The sequence below is a fragment of the Lycium ferocissimum genome, chromosome 1, assembly GCF_029784015.1.
Source record: "Lycium ferocissimum isolate CSIRO_LF1 chromosome 1, AGI_CSIRO_Lferr_CH_V1, whole genome shotgun sequence".
NCBI classification, from domain to species: domain Eukaryota; kingdom Viridiplantae; phylum Streptophyta; class Magnoliopsida; order Solanales; family Solanaceae; genus Lycium; species Lycium ferocissimum.
Genome location: NC_081342.1, coordinates 941,402 through 966,905, shown reverse-complemented (window position 1 = coordinate 966,905; position 25,504 = coordinate 941,402). Strand labels below are relative to the sequence as shown.

At 36.6% G+C, this 25,504-nt stretch overlaps 1 pseudogene; it reads right to left on the bottom strand.

The window, feature by feature from the left end:
* Window positions 1–76: 76 nt before the first annotated feature.
* LOC132047032 (putative late blight resistance protein homolog R1B-12) lies at window positions 77–15,535 on the bottom strand (annotated as a pseudogene).
* Window positions 15,536–25,504: the final 9,969 nt, after the last annotated feature.

The following is a 25,504-nucleotide window of genomic DNA, read 5'->3' as shown; positions in this document are numbered from 1 at the left end:
TAGGATTATATTAATTAAAGGGGAAAACAACCGGCAAACTATGAAAGCAAACAAGAAACAATGATTTGACTGGTTCTAAAATTATAAAGCTGCGTAACAAAGGAATGATGTTTATAGAAGGCAACAAGAAATCACAGTGAAAGACCATCTGATATATATATTGGTCTCCAATTATCATCTAAAACATACAGAAAAAAAAAAAAAAAAGGAATGCGTCCCAGTCGATCAATCAAAACAAACTTAGCAATCAATAGTAGTGTCACAATATAAGAGGATGGGCATTTCGGCTAGCTGCATAATAGACTCCAGCATAAGCATGGCCGTGTAGAAAGAACTCCGTCCACTCTGTCTGTGCTTTTGCTGCAGTTCTCAAAGCAATTGTCAAATTCAAACACATCCGCGTTAGTCTGAGACCGACATGGAGAAATTCAGCGAAAGCAAGCATCAAATTTAGAAAAAATAAGGAATAAGAAAAAACTGAAATATTACCATGTTGTTTTTACAAGCACGTGCTTGACTCACAGGTGCTGCTTTAGATTTCCCCACATATCCTGTATTGAAGATATTGTTTGCACATTAGATGCACGTAGGTACTCAAAAAGAGCACATAGGATTTTGTTTCTACTTACTTTGATAACGAGGTCTATGCGGTCGCATCCTTCAATATCTTCGGCTGCTTTCTTAATTCTCACAGCTGAAGCCACCAGAGATTCATTATTCATAATTTTCACAGCTGAATATTGATACTCGAAGTCAAGCAACTTAATCTGTTTCAGTGTTTGAATTTCTGCAAAGCTAGGGGGGATCCCCGACAGCTTGTCACACCTTTTTATAACAAGTGTTTCAAGAAGGGGAAAAGATTCCTCCGAGGCTTCTCACCATGAGATACCTAAGTTCACCAATTTCAAGAACTTAAGTTTATGGAACGTGATATCTCCAAGACACCACTCTGATCCGAATCCAAAAGATTTTGTATCCCTTAATTGGAGATACTCCAGATTTGGCAGTCCCGCAATGAGGGAAATAGTGCTTTCCTTAACATAAACTGCTCTTAATACCAACTTCTGTAAATTTGAAGGCAAGAATAATTTGGATACAAAAAAGAACGAGTCAACAAAGAGACGAAGTAATTCAAGTTGTGTAAGACTCTCTAAATTGAAACGAATCGTTTCACCGTCATCCGCACTATCAGAGTCATCCCTCGTAAAAGAGATTTCAAGTTCTTGAAGATTAGGGCACCTGTGTGCTAAAACATTCAAGCGAGGAACCTCATAGTATGAAAAGTCAATGTCCCTTAATATCCTCAAATTTTCCAATTTATAGGATTCTTCAGAGATCCGCTCTCCCGAACAACAAATAGCCAGAGTACTCTCAACACGCTTTAATTTTTTCATTTTCCAAAAACTTTCTGGTAACACTTCAATCGTGGATAAACCCTTCACAATTAAAGTTTCGAGTTGCAGCAGATGTGAATTCCCATGAAAATCGAATTTATCTGTTAAGACTGCAAGGTACTTCAGGTGAATAAGTGGTTGCAATGTAGCTGACAAAAAAGGACCCACTTTGGCGGAACTTAAATCCAAGACCTTAAGAAGTCTCAATTTACTACACTGATGTAAGGGATTCCAATTACCAAATACTCCTCGATTGGTTGTTATCAGTGACCTCAAGTGTTGGTGGAAAGGCTTCCGTGTTTTGGATCCCAAAGATGCAAACTTGGAATCCATAATACTGTAAGTGGCATTGAAACTCACTCGACTTTCGTTCCAATCAGAAGGTTGAAACTGGCTATGATTTCCCTCCACTGCCAGCATAAACTTTTCTTCTCTACTCCTCCCCAAGCAAAAGTGAAGCACTACATCATGAACCTGGCAGTCTTTAACTTTACCATTATATGTTGTCCTTGAAACCATAACCAAGTTACTTCCAATGAGATCCATCAAGTATTCTTCAGCTGCCTCTTCCAAACTCCCTGATTCAATGTTCTGCACGAAGCCTTCCGCAATCCACAAACTTATCAATTTAGACACTGGAATTCTCGCATCCTCTGGAAACATCCCCAAGTTAAGAAGGCAAGGTCTTAAATAATCAGGTAAGTTACCATAACTCAACTGCATAGTCGAAAGACTATCCTTCAGACCCGCCAAGATAGGAAAATAGAGAATTTTTAACCTCATGCCACCAAGAGGACTTCGGTTTTCTTCCTTTTGATTATTCCAGCTACCAAGACAACCACTAGAGGCAATCCTCTGCATCTTTTTGCAACTGCTACACTCACACCTTGTAGTTCAGGCAAGCAATCTTCCTTTTGAAACACTTTTTCTGGAACAATTTACAACTCTCATTTGGTGTGAGGAATGGAAGGAAATAAAGATCAGTATGGCGCTTGACATGTTCACCCACTTTCTCAAGTCGAGTTGTTACAACTATTCTGCTTCTATTTCCAACATCTGGAAAAGAAAGCCTTAAGTTATCCCATGCCGTACAATCCCACATATCATCGAAGACAATGAGATATCTCTTTCCCATTAAGCTTTTCCTCAACATGTCAGCAAGTTCACCAACCTCATGTACCTTGTCCTTGGAACCGGTAACTTGACCGAAAATCTCTTGTAATAGCTCCCTCTGGTTATATGATTGGGAAATGATGCACCATGCACGAATATCAAAATGAGAATCAATGATGTCATTATTATACAACTTTCTAGCACAAGTCGTTTTACCTTGTCTCCCCATCCCAACAATTGGGATGACATCTAGCTCATTTGTTCCTCGAATCAGATGCTCAACTATTCTTTCTATGTTATTCTCAAAACCAATTATCTCCTCGTCATTCACAGGATTGCTGTGTTGAATTGGCAGATATTTAGATGGCTTTATCACAAAGCAAGGTTTATAAGCTAAGTTATCTGACCGCATCTGGCTTGCCTCTGCTCTAATATACTTGATCTCTTTTATGATTGTAGGAAGTGAGCAAAAAAGATGCCAAAAACCATTATACTGAGCAAGAATAGAGTCAATGGCAACTTCAGCTTCATATTCCAAATTGATGGTACGCCTCTGAAGATCTTTAAGATTTTCATGTTCATGGTGCACCTTTGCAACATCTTTTAAAATGGATGACAACGATGATAGCTCGTCCTCTAAAATGGATGCAAGAGGTGACAACTCTTTCTCTAAATTACCAATATTAGTTTCATCATGAAATCTAAACTTGATTCAGATTTCAACAACTCATTCAATTTCCTTAAAAGAGAATCCAGAAAGCTCAATCCACCAACATTGAGGAATTGAGAGGGAGTGAATTTTAAGGATTTGTAGCATGTCTCCACTTGTACCTTCAGATCTTTAGTTTTCTCCAATATCTGTATCAAGCAAATAAATATGTTGCTAGCATCATCTTTGTTTATCGGTCTAGGAAGAAGCTTTTGAATTCCATACAGAACATCACGCGCTATAGCTCCAACCTTTTCCATAAACTAATTCAACCGGTTACCATTAATAACATGATTTGACACATCATCATCATCAAGAAAAGCCAACAAGAACTCTATTGCCGCATCAATATTAGGAAAATTCTTGAGCTTTTTGTTTCTGAGATGCACCAACAGACTATGGAGATGATGTGAAAATCCTTTTGGTAATTACTTGTCCTTGAAAGTTCTTGATTGACTAAACTTTGAAGCCTTTAGTTCACCAAGAAAATTCTTCTTCATTTCCAGCTCCACTAGCACAATCAAGCATAAGGAGGTTTATTCAAGATATCCTTTATATAATCTTCATCCAGGGGTAGAAATATATAATCTTCAACGTCAACCCAAACAGAAAGACAAAAATGTCCCACATTGTTAGCCATGAACTGAATTTGAGTCTGCAAACATTCCAGATTCTCATGGTCAACATAACCATTTATCTCCGTGGCATATAAGTATCTCTAAAATCTCATTTTCTTCTGAATGATTTTCACTTGCTTTAACAATCGGTTTTCCTTAAGAGGTTTTATTTTATTCTTGATAGAAAAGTCAGACCTATCCACGCACGTCAGTACATTGTTTATATTCCTGTCGAGGTAATCCATATATTCTAACAGATAGGAATAGCTCATAATTGAACCTTGAACTGGTGTTATCTTCAATGAATTCCAGCAAATGTGATACTAACCTGTCCACATTAAGGTTAGTTTTGCATTCATCTGGAATTCCACCAAAAGCTGAGTGAAGCATTGTCACAATCCTTTTGGCCTTCTCCGTGATTTTGACTAAGGAATCAGGCAAGAGAAGATGATGGTACTTGATAAAGGTTCTAAAAAATCTTAGCTCCATTTCAAGCATCTCAATTTGATCAAACTTGATGCTACTCGGATCCCCTCCACTCTTTATCCTTCTCAGGTGATCTAACACATCGTCAATGTCATTTTGAGCCATCTTCTGTAGATAAACTAAAAAAATTCATGCAAAAAACCAACTCTTGGAATATTAGTTTCATGAAGAGCGACATTTTTATTTACGTCTTTCTTGAATATCTACTGTTAGAAGCAATGTTAATGCTTGTGAAAGATCATACAACTTATGTACCATTTTGGTTGTGGGAAATTTCAAAAAGTTCCTTAGGATTTGACAATAAAATTTTCCTCTATCATATTTTCGTAATCAAATACTGGACAATTTGCCCTTCGTTGTTAATGGTAAGTTTTCTCTATTTTCTGTAACAAAACTAACTTACGTTATTTTTCTATTCGTTCGACACATGCCATTCAACCTTTTAGAATTATATTCCTATATAAATCTCCATCTTTTCTAATTTTATGTAATAAATTAATAATTTTTTACAAGAGGACAAGTTTGTCCGTTATACTATAATATTATTATTTCACACAGAAAAATTAAACTCTCATAGTTAATTTAATGATGAATCTAAGCCTATTCATCATTCAAAATTTTCAACTAACTTATGGCTCTTAAAATAAAAATATAAAATACAAAAAAAAAAAAAAAAAAAAAACACTCCTAAAATTTTTAAAAACGAAAAAAAAAGTTTAAAAGATACATAAATCATTTTTAGTTTTATTTTTCCCTTTTGTTTTTATGGACTATAATAAAAGAGAGGGAGGTTTGTCTATTGTCAAGGCAAGTTATTAACACAGTTGAATTTTGTGGCTTGTAAATAGATGTGACTCCAATGTTATACCTTAGAAGATAATGAAGAAAGCTCAATCTACCAACTGTAGAAAACTGAGATGGATGGACTGTATTCTAAAGATTTATACTACCTATCTTTCACTTGTGCCCTTAGATATTCAATTTTCTACAATATCTGTATCGCGCTAAGATCAATCTAGCTAGCGTCTTCTTTTATTGTAGATCCAGTAAGATGTATTTGAATAGTAATATTATCAAGGTAAAAGCAAAATGGAGGAGAAAAACAACTTTACTACAAAAGGCATTTAATAGTAAATATTATCAAGGCAAAAGCAAAATGGATTCATGAAATTTATAATTAGACATGCAGGTAACAAGTGAAACCATAGAGATTTGCAAATAATTTAATCAGCTCAACTCTCAAGTCTTCCGGTTTCTTTGCCTGTTTTGTATCTTCAATTTAATGAGTTCAACTCTCATATACACAATTTGGCTATTCTTTTTCACCCTTACCCCAAGGACCTCCCACCTTTTTTGCTCTCTTGGTGACTCGAAGTCTTGAACCACAAGTGTTGCGGTTGAGGTGGAGGGTGCTTACCATCTGAGCAGCCCCCTCTTGTTGAAGTGCTTGGTTGAAAAAAAACAGTTTTTGAATAAAAAACACATCAAATTTCTGAAACAAATACCCAAAGATGAAGATTACCTTCAGATCCAACCAAATAGATAATCGTATATTTCCGATGTCACGTACCAAGTTAGATTACAGAACAATAAATTGAAATACCTTCAAAACATCAAAGTTGTTTTAGGAGAAAACTATCAACGCTAGCAACTGCAGGGGCGGACAATGTAAAGCATGTTATGTGTTCGTCTGAATCCAGTAGAGGGCTCAAATTTTGTATAACTCTATATGTGTCAAAAATTTCATTAAATAAGTAAAAATAATAGATTCCATATCTAATAAATCCAATGAATCCCGAATTCAAACCAGCAAAGTTCGAATCTTGGATCCTCCCGCTAACAAGATATATACTAGGTCTAGTGGATGAAGAATTTTCATGAAAATTTTCTAAAAAAAAATGTAAGTATGAAAATTAGTAATGAATCAACAAAAGTTACCAAAATTAGTAATGAATCAACAAAAGTTACCTCAATGATCATGAACGGAATCTGCTACAAGGTGCTGACGCGGAGATTTCAGCCTCTGAATCTTTTTTCCGATCAGTCCGCGTTGCACCCACGACGCGGATGTGACGCGAGCCCGTTATTTTTTCCTGGTCCGAGTTGGATTTGGTCTTTAAAAGCTCAGGTAGCCATTGGTACCTTATAAATACATATCCTACACGGTTTTTAGAAAAAGTTTGATAAGCCTGAAGTAGTTGGATTTAGCTTTTGACCTAGAGGAGAACTTTGGAACCCGTGACTACCGTATTTCTGAATTTATCTTCTCTTCTCTGAATACTTATTGCGACATTTTTTTTATTTGGATGATTTGTTATTTTTTTCCATATCTATGTAGGTCGAAATAAACTTTAGTTCTCGTGACTTTGGCCTTACAAACATGAAAGTTGACTTGATTATCGTTTCTATCTATTAGATTTTCATCTTTTTTGACGGTTGCTTATTTATTCTTGTGCTTAATTGTTTGATTACTTGATCATTAATTGAACACTATCGTAATGTAATGCTTTGGACTTGAAAAGGAAATTCACGTACGTAATAAGAATAAATAGAGTTTATTGATTTAATCGTTTTCTTGAGGATAGAGATATACCTCTTACCTACTTTAGTTGAATATGGAGAAATAAATGCGTTAACATTATTCATACGACCATAGAGATATAAGTGTGTAGTAGCATTTAGAGGGCTTGTGGTAGTTCGAGTTGAGAATATCATAAAGTTACAATTAACCCGTCAACTAGTAATCATAGGTAGAACGATTTGAAGACTCAATTGGATTTTTAGTGGTCATAAATTTCTAGATCTATCTCTTCTCGAATAAAAATCCGCTCTTTCTTGGTTGAAGTTCATTATTTGCTTTCTTTTATTTTTAGTTAGTTTACAAATATAATTTGGATTTTATTTCTTGTTTAGATTTTATTTCTTGTTTAGATAATTAGAATTAGTTTAATTTAGTAAATAGTTAATCATAAGTCCATTTTGTGAGTACGGTATCACATTTTAAATCTTATATTACTTGTATGACCGCGTATATTTGCGTGTGCATTTTGAGAGCAACAGTTCTTTAATAAAACAGCTTTACTAATTGATAATAGTGCTTCATTCCTATTGAATGGTTTAGTGGAAAAAATATCAATTTTATCAGTGTGGGACTAATGTTTTATTCCAAAATATATAGCATAAAAAAAGACCTACTATTCTGTAGTGGTTTTCTTTGAACAGAAAAGAATTGATATCAGATGTTCACTTTAATTCAACCCAACAGTGTGGTACAATCTTTTCTTTTTGTTGAAAACTAATTCGTACTCAAGAAATTAACGCTACACGCTTTGATTTCTCCTATCACAAGAACTACATTCAATAGGAACAAGGCGTGAACGGAAGATTTGGCAGAAAATTGTTAAGAAGGGGAAATGTATAATTGCTTTTATATCTTGTGATCTTGGTTGCTAGATAGAAAATTGTTACATGTTCTGGAGGTATTATTACTCATGGATAATGTTGTTGATCATTGTAGTATGTTGAGCAAGTCTTAGTATTCTAATCCTGCTTTTTTCGTCATAGACGTCTTTGTTCATTCCTTAATCAAATTTAGCAGCTGCTTCATAAAAGGTGTAAGATGAAGTGATTATAGAAATTAAAGGGGAAAGCGACCACTAATGATGGAAATGTGCTTTCTATACAAGTCCCCTCTAGTACCAACTTCTTTAAATTTGAAGGCAACTGATACTCGAAAACCACTGGGTACGCTTTCCATTCATACCCTTATTGAAGGCAAATTGTCTTGTACTTGCCATTGTCATTAATGAAGCTCCAGTATAAAATGGGTCGTGTAAGATGAGGCGATTGTAGAAATTAAAGGGAAAAGCGAGACTCTAGTACCAACTTTTTTAAATTTGAAGGGAAATGTGACTCAAGAAACAACTGGATACGCTTTCCATTTATACCCTTGTCGAAGGCAAATTGCCTTGTACTTGCCATTGCCATTAATGAAGCTTCAGCGTGAAATGGGTGGACTCCATGCGTTCAAAGTCCGGAAGAGAAAAGGTCTAAATTTTATCCCTGAACTTTAGAGTAGTTTAAAAATACCTCAGGTTGGAATTCCGTAAAATGTCAAGGACAAAAACTAAAGTATCTACTTATGAAATGTGTAATATTAGACCAAAAATCCAATTTTGGATAGTACGTGGCGATATATAACCCTTTTTTCCATTTATAATACCAAAAATGAAATGGAGAATGGGATATCCATCAATCATCATGAATTTATCAACATGAATTAGCTTTATGATCTTCAGGAGAATTTCTAAAAATCAAAATAAACCCAAAACTGAATTAAAAAGTAAATGTTAGAGGAGCAAAAGAATAGTAGACATAATCCAAAACAATCATATACGTGGTCTAGCTGAAAAAATAAAAAAGGACCAAGAGAGTTAACTTTTAGCTTTAAAAAACCAGTATGCGATTTGCTTCCTCATCTACAAATTTTGAGTTTCTTAGAAGCAATGCTGACAAAAAAATCCTTTAGGTCAATCTTCAGCTAAAGTGCTTTTTCCCATTTTGTATGCACTGTTATTGACTTGATTTCTTACATCCACATTTGCGGTTATCAAGTTTTGAATTGAGATTCTGCACAAGAATAAGAAAAATTTTAATATATATTCCAATAAGATTTCATTCTTGAATAGAAATCCATTTTTTGATTTATTTCATCTATTTTCAGTCACAACCATAAAGGTGGGAGGGGTTAAAGGCTATTAATAGAGTAGTTTAGTTTAGGGGGTAATTAAGACTACTGATAGTTTAGGTATTTTGCCCAGAATAAATTGGTCAACCTTTCTACTTTTGCAGCTTTACTTGATCTATCCTGTTACATGCACCTAGGTATGAGTATTTAGTTCAAGCATGGCTACAGGTATGCATGAAAAAACTTCTATTTATGTTGCTTGAACTCCTCAAAAATATTGTCAGATGTGTGTCAGATCCGCTCCAAAAATTATGCATTTTAAGAGTGTACAAGCAACATAACTTATATTCCAAGAAGGTTGATCAATTTATTCTGCCCAGTGCCCACCTGAACCTGATATCGAAGAGTTTGAATATGCTGCATTGCTAGAACCAGCATGTTAGAGTGGCTCGTATTCTGCAACAAATTAAAAAGAAGATAAACTTTATACAATCAAGATTAGTGAAAGATAGCTTCTTTTTTCACACATAAAATTTATACATATTCAATTAACTGATAGTTTAACAGCACCTCACCCCTCAGCAAGCCAAGTAACTACTGACAATTATCCAACTAAATAGAAGTCTTGGAAGCACCTTTGCCACTTGATTCACTAGTATTTTTCTTTGTTCCAAGCAAACATTCATAGTATATGAAGCACTTCATAAATACCTATGCTCATGATCCCAAAGCTATACTACAAGCTCGGTGAAAGGTTAATGGCAATCCCTATTTGAACTTATTAAGTAGGCATTTGGCCATAGGATTTGGGAGCCTGATTTCATATTTGATCTGTTTATGAAATCCGCAGAAAATATTAACTTCAACTTCAAATTACGATTTCAAATCCCAAATTCCCCAACAAGTAGGATTTGGAATTCCAAATCGTCATTTCAAATCATTGATTTGAAATCATGTCCAAATGGGCCCTAGAGAAAGGAAAAAAAAAAAAACTTAAATGCCGCTGTCCGTTTCTCCGTACACCTAACACCCTAAGGCTAATGCCAATTCTCATGATGTTTTTCTTTACCAAAGAAGTTAACATGAAAAGAATGAGCAAACACTTGATAGATCCAACAATACAAACAATACCTCGTCCATGTTTGGAACAAGATCTCGTAACCTATTTAGCTTCTCTCTTATTACGATTTTTCTCACCTGCATAAGATAAGAAAGATGAATATGTCCATTATCACATGTTAGCTAAAAAACATAGCTATGATGATCCAAAATTTTGGAGAAAATGTCACTCCCCGATTTCTAGTTAAATCATGAAGGGCACTTGATGCCTTAACTTGACCGAATGAACCTTCCTGACTATTCTAAATCTGATATGTCATGCATTTCAACATGTTTAAAATCCAATTTATTTAATGTCTAAAGACTTCTTCATATACTATTCCAACATCAAATATAGGTCCAAGAACTCCCCAGCTATAACCCTCAAAACAATAAAAGAATAAATAAATGTTTGATTAAAACCAATAAGAATCCACGAACCAAAAGCGGAGCTCACCAATTCACTGCTGGAGTGAGGAGACGATCTAGCTCGTTTTCTGTCTGCCTGTAAAACCTGCCGCTGCATTGACACAAGCCAATGTAGGTCCCAGAACAATGACAAGTTAGTACACTAACTATTGGTACTCATCCTCTTAGTAAAGGTGGAACGAGACTTTAAAACATATAAATGCATAAAATGATCTGGAAACAGTTTAAAGCATAAACCTCTGAAACAATTCTAAAATCAATTACATAAAGCAGTTCAAAATATTCGATACAGTACTTTTCTTTTTCTGGAGAGTATTATTTGATTCTAACATTCTCTTTTTATGTTGGACACCATCTGATCAGGAAGACGTTTGATCCCAACCCAATCAACTGGGTCCCATCCCTGTGGTGCCACACAATTCAAGATTCTAACATGCTCACATTCTATGTCTTACCGGGCATCCTTTCATAGTGCCCGAACTAGCGATAAATTAATGGGAAAATACTTTCGTTTATGTCCCTTCGGCCAAACTTAATTACCGGCGGTATACCAAATATACAAAACCTATACACAAATATGTATAGGACACATGTAGTATATGTATATTATACTTATAGTGTATGCATATTTAAGCATAAATATACAAAACCTATACATTTGCTGGCTATTTATAAACTAGATCACCCAAAGGTATTGGGTTGTAATTGTCCCTAAACTACTCTAATCTCCTACTCCAGTATGAGTAGCTCCGAGTTAAACATAAGTCATTGTGGGTCACAAAATCCTTGTCCACGTAGGGAAAAAGATCTCGTAACTTCTTTAGCTTCGCATTTATTCTGGTTCTTCTCTCCTGTATGAGATAGAAAAGATCAAAATGCTCATTATCACATGGACATTAGCACACAAACATAGCTACGATCATCCAAAGTTTGAGAAAAATATTTCAAATTCCGCATCTGTGACATGTTTATATCTACATCTATTGTTTCAGAACAGTGAAATTGCAATTAAGTATCAGTGTGTTATAAGTCATTAGAATGGTTGCATCATTTTCAGCTGATTATTTCTTTTCCTTTAAAACAATGTGGTTGTATATAATCATATTGATTGATCAAACTGAAATATTTCTTGTAGTGTGAAAAAGTTTAATTTTGTTGACCTAAGGGTCAGCATTTAATATGTACCACTTAATCTTACATTAGAGTCTTATAAGTTATCAAATAATGCAAGTGTTCTTACTTACATCGATAAAGAGCACATAGGAGTTTGTTCATACTTACGTCGATGAAGAGGTCAAGACGGTCGCATCCTTCAATCGCTTCAATTTCTTCCTTCATTCTCACAGCTGAAGCCTTCAGAGATTTGGTCATGGGCTCAACCAGTTTAATCTGTTTCAGTGAGTTAATATCTGCAAAGCTAATGGGAATCTCCTCGAGCTTCTTACACCGTGTAATAACAAGTGTTTCAAGAAGGGGAAAAGATGTCTCTGAGGCATCCCACCTTGAGATACCTAACTCCACCAGTTTCAAGAACTTAAGTTTATGGAATGTGATGTCTCCGACGCACCACTCGCCCGACTCAAATTTCCAGTCCATTAATTTGAGATATTCCAAACTTGGTAGCCCTGCAATCAAGGACACCACCCTTACAATACGAGGCCCTTCAAGTTTCAACTTCTTTAGATTTGGTGGCAAGTGTAGCTCAGATACAATAATTTTGCTAGCGTGAAAGGAAAGCTCGAGGAACTGAAGCTGGGTAAGCCTCCACAATTTGAGACTGGAAGTAGAAATCATAAAAGAATTCTGTGTGTAAATAATGATATGAATTTCTTGAAGATTAACGCACCTCCGTGATAATACATCCGCAACATCAGCATTATCACTTTTAATTCTAACTCTCCTTAATATCCTCAAATTTACCAATTTACGGGATTCTTCAACAATCTGCTGCTTGTTGTTTTCCAAATCAAACTGAGCAAAAGAAATCTCAACATGCCTTAACTTTTCCATTTTCCAAAAAGTCCCTGGTAACACTACAAAGTTAGATAAAAACTTCACCATTGAAGTTTCTAGGTGGCGCAGATGTGATTCTGGCTGGAAATCAAACTGTTTTATGAAAACTGAGAGGTATTTCATGTGAATTAACAGATGCAATGTAGCAGAAGACAAATGATTCATCTTATGGGAACTCAAATCCAAGACCTTAAGAAGTCTCAATTTACTAACATGAGGGAAGGGATTCCAGAAATATTCTCTTCTTCTTCCACAAGTCAATTTCAAAGACCTTAAGTGTTGGTGGAAAGGGTTCCGTGTTTCAGAGCCCAGCATTCCAACCTCGGAAATCTCATCAATGACATCAAATCTAACACGATTTTCCTTCCAGTAGAGAGGTCCGAAGTGGCTAAGATGGCCCTTCACCACCATCATGAATTTTTCTTCTCTACTCTCCAAGCAAAAGTGAAGCACTACATCATGAACCTGGCAGTACTTGACTCTACCATTATATCCTCTCCTTGAAACCATTACCATGTTACTGCTAATTAGATCCTTCAAGTAATCTTCAGCTGTCTCTTCCAATCTCCCAGATTCGATATTCTGCACAAAGCCTTCTGCGATCCATAAATTTATCAATTGAGATACTGGAATTCTTGCATCCTCCGGAAACATCCCCATATAAAGAAGGCACGGTCTTAAATGGTCAGGTAAATAATCATAACTTAACTGCATAGTTGAAAGACTATATTCTTCAGACTTGCCAAGATATGAAAATAGAGCATTTTTAACCTCATGCCACCAAGATTTTTCCATTTTCTTCTTTTTGATTACTCCAACTGCCAAGACAACCACTAGAGGCAATCCTTTGCATCTTTCTGCAACTGCTCAACTCACATCATATAGTTCAGGCGGGCAACCTTCCTGTTAAAACACTTTTTTCTGCAACAATTTCAGACTCTCATCGGGTGTGAGGAATGGAAGGAAATAAAGATCAGTCCGCTGCTTAACATACTCACCCACTTTCTCAAGTCGAGTTGTAACTATTATTCTACTTCCATTTTCATCATTTGGGAAAGATAATCTTAAGTCATCCCATTCCATCACTTTCCACATATCATCCAGGACAATGAGATACCTCCGCCTCATTAACCTCCTCCTTAACATGTCAGCAACTTCGTCATCCTTATCTGCCTTGTCCTTAGAACAGGTAACTTGTCTGAAAATCTCTTGTAATAACTCTCTCCGATTATATGTTTGGGAAATGCAAATCCATGCTCGAACATCAAAGCGAGAGACAATCATGTCATTATTGTACACCTTTCTTGCAATAGTCGTTTTTCCTTGTCCCCCCATGCCTATAATTGGGATGACATCTAGTTCGTTTGTACCTAGAATCAGATACTGAAATATTTTCTCTGCGTCATTCTCAAAACCCACTATCTCCTCATCATTCACAAGACTGCTACGCTGAGATGGCAGATGTTTAGATGGCTCTACCATAGAGCAGACAAGGTTCTCTGACCGCATCTCGGCTACCTAGGCACTAATGTGCTTGATCTCTTTTATAAATTGTCGAAAGTGAGCAAAAAAGATGCCAAGGAGCATTATATTGCGCAAGAATAGAGTCAATGGCAACCTCAGCTTCATATGCCAAATTGATAGTTTGCCTCTGAAGATTTTTAAGAATTTCACGTTCATGGTGCGCCTCCACAATATCTCTAAAAATGGATGTTAGAGATGACAACTCTTTCTCTAAAGTATCGATATGGGGCTTCAACATGAAAGCTAAACCTGATTTAGATTTCAACATCCCATTCAATTTCCTTAAAAGAGAATCCAAAAAGCTCAATCCACCAACTGTGGAAAACTGAGATGGTATGAATTTTAAGGATTTGTAGAACCGCTCTTCCACTTGTGCATTTAAATCTTCACTTGTCTCCAGTATCTGTATGGTATCGAGATTAATCTTGCTAATGTCGTCTTTGATTGTAGGCCTTGAAGGAAGCTTTTGACTTAAAATTATTATGTCACCCACAAGTGCTCCCACCCTTTCTATGTTCAACTTCTTACCATTAACAAAACGATTTGGCACATCGGATAGTAAAACCAACAACAACGATGTCACAACATCAACGTTTTGAGCAGATGTCCTAGAAGGGAAATGCTGAAGCTTTTGTTCTCTGAGGTACATTAGAGAATTGTAGAGATGATGCGAAAATCCTTTAGGTAATTTCTTGTCCTTGAATGTTCTTGATTGAGTAAACTTTGAAGCCTTTGCTTCATAAAGAAAAATCTTCTTCATTTCCAGCTCCACTAATACAACCTGCCATAGAAGATAAGGAGGTTTACTCTCTATATTTAATGTATTATCTCCATCCTTATTAACCCAAAGAGCAAGACAGAATTGTCCCACATTGGTAGCCATGAATTGAATTCGGGTCTGCAGACGTTTCAGCTTCTCGTGGTCAACATAACCATTTATCTCTGTGCGATAAACGTATCTCAAAAACTTCATTTTCTTTCGAATGAAGATCAATTGCCTTAAATACCTATCTGTCTTCTGAAGGATTTTAATTTCTTTTATAAGAAAAGGATCAGACTTGACTAGATACCTCGCTGCATCATTTAGATTCTGGTCGAGGTAATCCATATATTCTGATAGATGGGAATCATTAAGTTCATAAGTGTACCTTGAACTGCTATTACCGTCAATGCGTTCCAGCAACCCTGATACTATCCTTTCCACGTTAGGACTAGTTTTATATTCACCTGGAATTCCACCTAAAACCGAGTCAAGCATTTCGAAAATCAAATAAGCCTTCTCTGTGATTCTGATTAAGATATCAGGGCAAAGAACATGATAGCACTTGATAAAGGTTCTCAAAAATCTTGGCTCCATTTCAAGTGTCTCAACTTGATCAATCTTGAAACTATTCAGATCCCCCCCCCCCCCTACCCTAATCCTTGTTAGCTGATCTAACAGATCCTCAATGTCATTCTGAGCCATCTTCCGTAGATAAAGTAGAAAATTCCTGCAAGTTCACCAAACTCTTGTCATCTTGGTTTTCACTAAGGGTGTGTTCGTATGGAGGAAAACATTTTCAATTTTCTCCTGTTCATTTGTGTCAAAATTTTTGGAAAACATTTTCCTTAAGAAACAAGTTCCTTAAAAATGAAAAAAATGATTTCACTAATCAAAGTAGAAAAAATAAGTCTACAAGTGGCATTTCACCAACCACCCTACCACCACCACGACCAACGCAAAGACAACCCCCCCCCTTTTCCTCCAATAATTCTTTTTTAAAAAAGAAAGTTTTTAAATTTTTCTTTTTGGGTTTTCTACGCCCAAACCACCCGCCAAAAAAAAAATTATTATTTTTTTCTTAAGAAAAAGTTCTAAAAAGTTTTGTTTTTGATTTTTTACAGCCCCCACTATTGGAGCATCATTATCTAGATGTCGTTTATCATTGTTAGGAGTCTTTTATATTTATCCTATGTCGTTTATGCTTATCTCTTAGCTTTATCCTTTAGTATAGATTAGTCTCTAGAGTTCTCTTTTAGTTAGAATAGTATTTTAGGAACAACGTGTATTTAAGCTCATTCAAACATTCAATAATACATTACGCTTTTTCCATAGCTTCTTCAAGCTCTTATATGGTATCACAGCAACCCAACTCTAACGAGTACGATCCAATTTTTTTTTTCCTCTCCAACATACTCAGATGGGTACCAACGGCAACAATAACAATTTCAGAGTTGTCAATGCTGACAACACAACCGGTACCAACATCATTATTCGGGCCAATCCTCGGCTTCCCAATTACCCATCAAACTTAGCGGTGGCATAACTTTGCCACACCGAAAGCTCACTTTTCTACGTTATGCGGCTACAATCTTTTCCATTATCTTGACGGACCACTCGCCCCGAGTCGCACTATCACCCTGCACAAACACATCTCTAACTTCGCTTTTACCGTTCCCCATTAACGAACTCGTAACGCCCATGGCCTCTCGTCGAACCCACCATTGCCTCCATCTGTCGCTGTACCGACGGCGAAACGGGACGCCTTGCATACCACCTATGCAAATAGGTCTCAAACCAGGTCTTCACTCATGGATCAACCTTTTTTCTTGCCCGTATCACTAAAGACTTCGTCTTCCATCACCGAATATCTTCAAACTATTCGTCTCCTCTCGTATTAGCATATCGCGGTGCCCCCGTGTCCAACCCCGAACTCATCGGCCAAAATACTCGCGGGTCTAGGCCTCAGTTTCGTGAGATCTCGCTCGCTTATTCGTGCACGTGACACAATGTCACCTATGAGGAATTGTTTGAAAATTACCGGATCATGAACTGCTTCCCTCCGTCGCGATATGCTAAGAAACTATCCACCCCCCATCCCAACTGCTGGCCCGAGCTTGCCACAAATACAAATTATCGCAACAATCGCGAGGGCGAACGGTAATTTCCCGAAATGGGGCGCGAGAATTCACGCTCTAATACTCAACCACAAGCCGACGGCCTAAACACGAGCCCAAATGCGAAGGAGTCACGAACTATGTAACGGGATTGACCACACCGCCAATGTTTGCCGCTCTAAATCCCACGATCACCTTCAAGCCTTTCGCCAACTATCCGCCGGATTCAATGCTTCCACCAGCCCTTGGGTAGTCGACTCGTGAGCCAAGCCACCACATCACAACGGAGCGTGACAACCTAAAAACTCAGATAATGGTAACGCAGGACGTCTCCATGGGTGATGGTAACAAAAATTCCCATTTCACACTCGGTTCTACTCAATTAAATGCATCAAATAATGTTTTTAAACTAACCGACACTTTGTGTGCCCCATCCATTAAGCGCGAGCTTATCTCTCGTTTCCAAATTTTGTCAAGATAACCTAAAGTCTATCAATTTTTCCCCTTTGATTTTTTGTGAAGGATCCGAAACGCGCAAAAACCGTTGGTGCACGGCCGGAACAACAATGGACCGTATGAGTGGCTCCGTTCTCACATCCCCAAGCTCACATGTCCGTCTCATCCACTCCCCACCACTCGCATCAACGACCATTTGTTTCCCACTCTGTAGGTTACTTAGGTTTATTTTAAATAAATTTTCGCTACCATTTCATGAGCAAGACAATTTTTCTCATTGTAATTCCTCGCTTATCTAATAAAGCCCATCGGCATCCATTTAGCAAATTAACTTTGTGTAGCTCTAAACCGCTTAAATTATTTTCGGTGACTTATGGGGCCATCACCGCTTTATCTCTCGACAAAAAATTGTATTCATCGTATTTTGTTGATCAATTTACCAAATACACTTGGCTTTACACTCTAAAGAATAAAAGTGAAGTTAAAGAACTTTTTCAAAAAAATTCCATCCTCTCCGATGGAAAACACTTTGACACCAATTTTATCACTAATCGACGATGGCGGAGGAGAGTATAAAAGTCTTGGATTATCTCTCTTCACGGCATTGAACACCTTTCTACCCACCACCCTATACGCCCCCGACGAGTTGCCCCTTCATGAGCGTCGACATCGTCTATATCGTCGAAATCGCAAGAACAATCTTACATGAGGCGTCTCTTCCACCAGCTTTTGGTCTTTTGCACGTCATTGCCTACCTTATTAACCGTTTGCCAACTTCTCGCTTAGATAATCAATCCCCGTTCCACCGATTACTTGGAAAACCACCTGATTACCATACCGCGAATTTTTGGTCGCTTTATGCTATCCATGGCTTAAACCCTACTCCAAAAAACAAACTCGAACCGTATCCACACCATGCCTATCTCGGATTCTCATTATCCCACCATTGTCACCAGTGTTTTGATCCAAATACTTCTAAGGTTTATTTATCCCGCGATGTAAGGTTTGTTGAGAATAATTTTCCTTTTAAAACTTTGTTCTCCAATATTACATTTAAGCGTTCTAACTTGGAATGGACTGATACTACAATTACTAATTCTTGCAAAATCCCCCCTCCCCTTCCCATTATTCCAGTTCTGCCCCAACCCCTCAATATTGACGTACCCAAGCAAAATATTGTGTCCCAATCCACTGCGTCTTCTCCAGCAGTCCCCTCCTCCAACTCTACCTCGCAGTCCAAGTTTTTCGAGTCTCCACCAGCGGATGAAACAATTTCAGAGCCTTTGCAGACTTCTTCTTCAGGTAAGACTCTCTCTCCCTCTCCTACTACAATTCCTAATTCCCAGAACCTAAATTTCAGTCCATCCCCAATTCTACCTTCATCTATACAACCCCAATCCCCACCTATAAATACGTCCACACCCATAGCCAAACCTACAACCAGTTCCACAGCCCCACTCTTAGTATATCAACGTAGAAATCCTCCCCCATTACCATCCATGGCTTCACGCCAACCTGCCCCAGAACTGCTGCCCGAACTGGCCCCATCCTCGCCTCACTGTCCGTCTCCCGCAAACCGTGTTGTTACTAGGTCCCAGAACAACATCAGCAAACCTAAACAAATCTTTGATTACCTAGCCAACTTGACCCCCATTATCACACCCAATACTGTGAAACAAGCACAAAAATACCCCGAGTGGCGCGAAGCGATGAAACATGAACTTGATGCTTTAATGAAAACCGGACTTGGGAACTTGTTCCACATGATCCCTCTAAAAATATTGTGGCTTGTAAGTGGCTTTTTAGGATCAAAAGGAAAGCAGATGGTTCCGTTGATCGCTACAAGGCGCGGCTGGTTGCGAAGGGCTTTACTCAGAGACCCGGAATTGACTTTCATGCTACTTTCAGCCCTGTTGTCAAACCTACCACAGTGCGCATCATCCTGTCCATTGCTCTTCGCTTTCACTGGCCGCTTCGTCAACTTGACGTCAATAATGCCTTCCTTCAAGGCGACCTTGATGAGGAAGTGTACATGATGCAGCCTCCCGGATTTGCAGACAAGGTAAATCCTTCTCACGTGTAGCCGCAAGGCCATTTATGGCCTGAAACAAGCACCTCGAGCTTGGTACACCGCGCTTAAGGGTCATCTGCTCTCAATGGGCTTCATCAAGACAGAATCTGATAGCTCCTTATTTGTTCGACATGGTCTCGGCGATATCACGTTCCTTCTGGTTTATGTTGATGATATCATCGTCACTGGCAGCAACACTACTAGTGTGAATCATGTTATTTCCTCTCTTGCTGCTCGGTTTTCGATAAAAGACCTTGGGAATCTCACATTTTTCCTGGGTGTTGAGGTCGTTCGAATTCCTACGGGGCTTTGTGCTCTCACAAGCTAACTATGTCAATGAAATCCTGAATGACGAACTCATGTCTGATTGCAAAAAGTGCTAAAACTCCTGAGTGCAACCGAGGTGCTCAAACGCAATGATGGAGCCAAGTTGACAGACGGTACTCGGCTATCGTCGAGTTATCAGGCAAGCTCCAATACCTCTCTTTCACTGTGGGGGACATAGCTTATGTTGTTAATAAGCTCTCTCAATTTATGCAAGCACCATCCAACTTCACTGGGAAAGTCGAAAAGAAAGTGCTCGAATATCTTGTGGTACAAGCGAATTTGGCCTCAGGTGGTATCTCCTGGATGTCGATCTCGACTCCATATGCAATTCGATGCCGATTGGGGTGGTGATCTCTCGATGACAGGAGCTCCCGCCTCAGTATATATCTTGTTTCTTGGCCAAAACCCAATTAGTCGGTGCTCACGAAAGCAACGGATCGTAGCTCGCTCTTCCACAGGAGGCCGACATGGGCGTGGCCCATGCCCTTGTCAAACACTCGCGGTGCACAACTTGTTTGATCGAGTTGCGTCTAAAGCCACCGGAAGTTCCGACAATTTATTGTGACAACATTGGTGTCACCTTAACGGCAAGAACCCCGTCCTTCCGGTCGTATGAAACATGTTGAGGTGGATTTCCACTTTGCGCGCAAGAATGTTGAACACAATGTAGTTCGCATAGTCCACGTGTCCACGTAGATGGCCACCAGTCGATACCCTCACCAAGGCACTTGCTACAAACCAAATTCGACCACAACTTGTTCAAGCTAGGCTTAGCAACACCTCGCCCAACTCGAGGGGGCATATTAGACATCATTATCTAGATGTCGTTTATCATTGTTGAGTCTTTTATATTTATCCTTATGTCGTTTATGCTTATCTCTTAGCTTTATCCTTTAGTATAGATTAGTCTCTAGAGTTCTCTTTTAGTTAGAATAGTATTCTTAGGAACAACGTGTATTTAAGCTCATTCAATAATACACACAGTTTTTCCATAGCTTCTTCAAGCTCTTATACCCACCACCCCCTCCAAAATTTTTTTTTTTTTTTTTTGTTTTCTACGACACCCCACCCACCCCCGGGCCCCAAAATCCAACCATTTTAAGAAAAGTTTTGAAAAGTGTTTTTTTTTTTTTTTTTGTGAAGAGTGCGTTGGATGGTGGGATTTGGTCAAATTGGGTGCTTGCGGTGGATGTGGGGGTTGGTGTGGTATGGAATGGTGGAGTTGGTGGGGGCTTGGGTGGTTATTTTCGAAAAATATTTTTTATCAATCAACCAAACATGAAAAATAAGTGAGAAATTCACTTATTTTTCAAGAACACATTTTCCTTCATACCAAACACACCCTAAGAGTAGCATTTTATTCATGTCTTTCAATAGTGCTGGAAGAAACTACAATGCTTGTGAAAGATTATACACATTCCTATATTTATAACAATGAAAAGTTTCATGGCCTTTCTTTTGAAGGTTTAACTTATATGTAGACCAAATTGTACGATGAGAAAAATGACATTCACAACAAAGACAATTAACAGCAGTAACTATCAAGCTAAAAGACAGATTCATGTTGTTGAGAACATGACTTTCAAATTGCAAGTGAAATCAACTCGAATCATATCATATCATCAAATTAAAAGTGGGAAGCTCTTTCCTTCAGGGTTAGATTACAATTTTGCCTTGAACTAAATTAAAATGTACTCTAATAAATAAAACATCTAATTAAATATTAAATAGTAATATTTAAATACATAAAGGTTGAATTACACTAGCAGTAATAATTTTTTTTTACCCCACATTGAATCAAAAACCTAATTAAAGATCTAATTAAATAGCACTAGTAATTATAATTAAATTAATAAAGGGTGTATGAATTAGAAGTTCAGCAATCTACTTTAATGCAACCGTTTATAAATTACAGTAATCAAGTTTACGTGCCAGCCTCTTCATTGCTATAAGTAATTAGGAGAATTGGAATAGTTGCATTGAGCAATTAAATGTAGACTAATTAATTAGGAGTAATAAAGGCATGAAAGGAAAGGTTCAAAGAATGCAAATTTGTTTAAATGCAACGGTCTTTATATATCATTATACAAGAAAGTTCAGATGCATATTTTACTATCCAAGCATGTAATATTTTTGTTTTAGCATTAAAATATTTTTATTGTACATTTAGTAGTTGTTTTTATTTTATGTAAAGAGAGAATTGACATGTTTTTTATTTTCTTTAAAATGAGAAGGTATTATTTTTTAAGGTTTAATTTTGTACTTGGTAATTATCAGTACTTCTATTGCAAGAATGGTGAAATCTTTTAGCAAAAACTTAAGGAAAAAGTAGGGAACAACAACCAATCTGCTATAGACATATTTATAGAATTAAATAATCTTTTCAATAATAATTTAATGAATTAAAATATAATTAAGAACAATAACAATTTAAGAGATTAAGTGGTGAGCTAATTATGATGTTCAGAATTCAATAGAATTAAATCATAAAAGGGCAAGAATAAAAATGCAACCTCACAGTGCAGCTTCTTCGTATGATCAATTTGTAGTCCTATTTCATCAGAACTGACAAATTAGAAAGAGGAAAAAAAACTAAAAATTTCCAAAACAAAGAAAACTACTAGTGTATTTTATTTGATAAATACAATATGACATTATTCAATTTGATTTTTAATAAGGTCAAATATATAATTTTATGAGCTTTATGATGACTATTACTTTTGAAAAATCAAAGTGTTAATGTTCTTATACAAAAATACAAAACTATTACAACAAACATGAACATTTTTTTTTTTACAACCATTATAATTTAATATTATATGCTCTTTTCGTCTCAATAAAAATGTTTGAATTGATTAACATAGAATACACATCGGAAAACTAGTATTTTGAAAAGAAGGGACAGCAGTCAAAAGTAAATATTTGATCTTACAGGTTACAGTCAAGCAAGGGTGAAGAGTAACAGCCTGTTTGGATGGGCTTAGAAAAAGCAGCTTATGAGTTATTTTCAACTTATAAGCTGTTTTAGGTAAGTTAAGTCAAACGGGCCCAATTATTTTTTGGGGCTTATTTTAAGCACAAATGGCTTATAAGTTGGCCAGCCAAACATTTTAAAAAACTGAAAACAGCTTATAAGCTGTTTTCAGCAACTTATAAGTCAATCCAAACAGGCTCTAGAGCCGGTTTGGATGGGCTTAAAAAAAAACAGCTTATAAGCCAAAAAAAAAAGAAGTTGGGATAGCCCAACTTATTTTTTTTGGCTTATATAAGTCGCTTTTAGATAATTTAAGCCAAACGGGCTCAATTATTTTTTTCGCTTATTTTAAGTACAAAATGGCTTTAAACTTCTACACAATACAAACATTCAAAAAAAACAAATTTATAAGCAACTTATAAGCCAATCCAAACGGGCTCTAAGTCTTTCTTTTGCCTTTTGCATCTCCACTTTCTGATTCAAACTCCAACCATAAAAAAGAGAGAAAAAAGAAGTTGATAATTACTCCCTTCGTCCCATATTAGTTGGCTTCTTTCTCTTTTACACGTTCTTTAAGAAATCATAAATAAAAGTATATTTTTACTATATTATTCCTATCTCTCTCCAATAAATTAAACTCTAATCAATATCGGTTACTCTGTAAAACAAGAAATGTTGAGGATAAAATAGAAAAAAATTAATTAATTATAACTTGTAACTTGATTTTGTAAATGGATAAATAATTTGGGACAGCTAACTAATATGAGACGGAGGGAGTATATCTAAAATTCAAAGAAGGTCCCACAAAAGAACAGACAAATGAAAAAGATTCGGGGATGAAGAAAAGATGAAAAACGAGAACAGTCACATAAACAATCAGATCAACAAAATAAATTATGATAGCATTCAGATGTAACTAAAATATAACCAAAATTTTCGGATATAACGCATCAAGTGAGATTAGAAAAAAATGTTGACATATACCTGGTAATGATCAAAGTTTGCAGTAGGACAAAGCTACTAATGACAACTCCAACAAGAAAAAATTAATATCAGCATAAAGGCTGGAAGCAGGAAAGGTTTCTCTATTGAGGGCCTCCACACATTAGCATAACAAGATTAGTGGACGAATAATTATGGTTTAACCAAACTCATCTCCAATGTATATGATGGACTGGATCTAAAGTCAATGGTTGCATTATTTAATGAATAACATGGCTATGATATACTACTATATAAGTAGTACAGACAGACAACTAATTTGGCAGCTTAATATCCATTCCTATTGGCCTTCAAAGTCAATGGTTGCATTATTTAATGAATAACATGGCTTATGATATATTATTAGTGCAAAAGAGACTGGTAATTGGCAGGTTAGTATCCATTCCTGTTGGCCTTCCAAAGTCAATGGCTGCATTAGTTAATGTAAAAGTAGTAATGCCTTTCACGATGATTAATGATCACATAATCGTATCATTGTGTTTGGAAGAGTTTGAAATTTATCCAAGGAACCATCATACTTATTTCACGACCAATGCATTAAGCATATGTCTTCGATCTTTCAACAATATAAATTCCAGTAACTCAGTTTACATAAGAGAATTATAATAATAACATCATAAATTGTTAGTGGAACGTTTTATTTAAGGAAAATAGAGCAGATGTGATTCTGGATGAAAATGGAAATCATCTGTGTGACCCGACATCACATCTCTTGGGGTGCGGCCTTTCCCAGACGTTGCTAACGCGGGATACTTTATGCACCGGGCTATCCTTTTTTCTAGAGATGATTAAATTAACCTGTTGTGAACCTGTGTATATATGTAACGGAAATAATTTCTTCGAATATCGCTGCATCAGGTTATTGGTTCTCCTCCAGAACCTCACGCTTAACTCGCTCTACTTGTTGAGCTTGCACACCTTTGCAGTACATTAATTTTTTTTTTTTGCAATTTTCCCACAAAATGATGTTAAAGACTTATATTGTGAGTCCAAAAACTGATGTTGTATCACTTTGGTGCCTTTTCTTCTCACAACTTAAGCTTTATTTTGTTTGCTGTTTTGTAGCTCTTTTTTATTTGTTTTTATACTGTCATTTTCACCTATCTGATGTATTTCTTTTCTTAAATGCTCTGTCTGAAGCAATTATCTTCAGGCCCATACATCATTAGACAGTTTACTAGGATCGGAGCTTGAGAAAGCTAGTGTTTACTAAACGTTTTATTGCAGTAAATTTCAAGGTTTAATTCAATTAGTTGTGAGTCACAGGGGCGGACCTAGAGAGACCTGCTTATGGGATCACGTGAACCCAATAACTTTTATTTTTACTCTATATATATACTAAGAAATCTGTTGAATATGTACTAGAAGATATCTGCTTAGTTGAGTAGGTCTAAGCCTCTCCAAATTGCTTCTACTTTACAGGAGCATATCCGTTCCTATAATTTTTGACGCTGGAAGAGTTTGATGAGATCTCTAATTTTTCGCTATGTGAAAATATTTAAATGTTCAAGATCAAAACAGCCTTTTTCCGGAAGTATCAAGATATTGAAGAAGTTAAAGCGAAGAAATAATTTTTATCTGGCTATAAGAGCCAGCTTCCAAAAAGTCATATATCAGGTATCTGTAATGATATTTCTTAAGCTTCATGCCCATTTGTTATGCTTGAGGATAATTACTTTACTAAGCTAATGATTATCTGACAAAAAACAAACTTCTCTTTCGTGAAA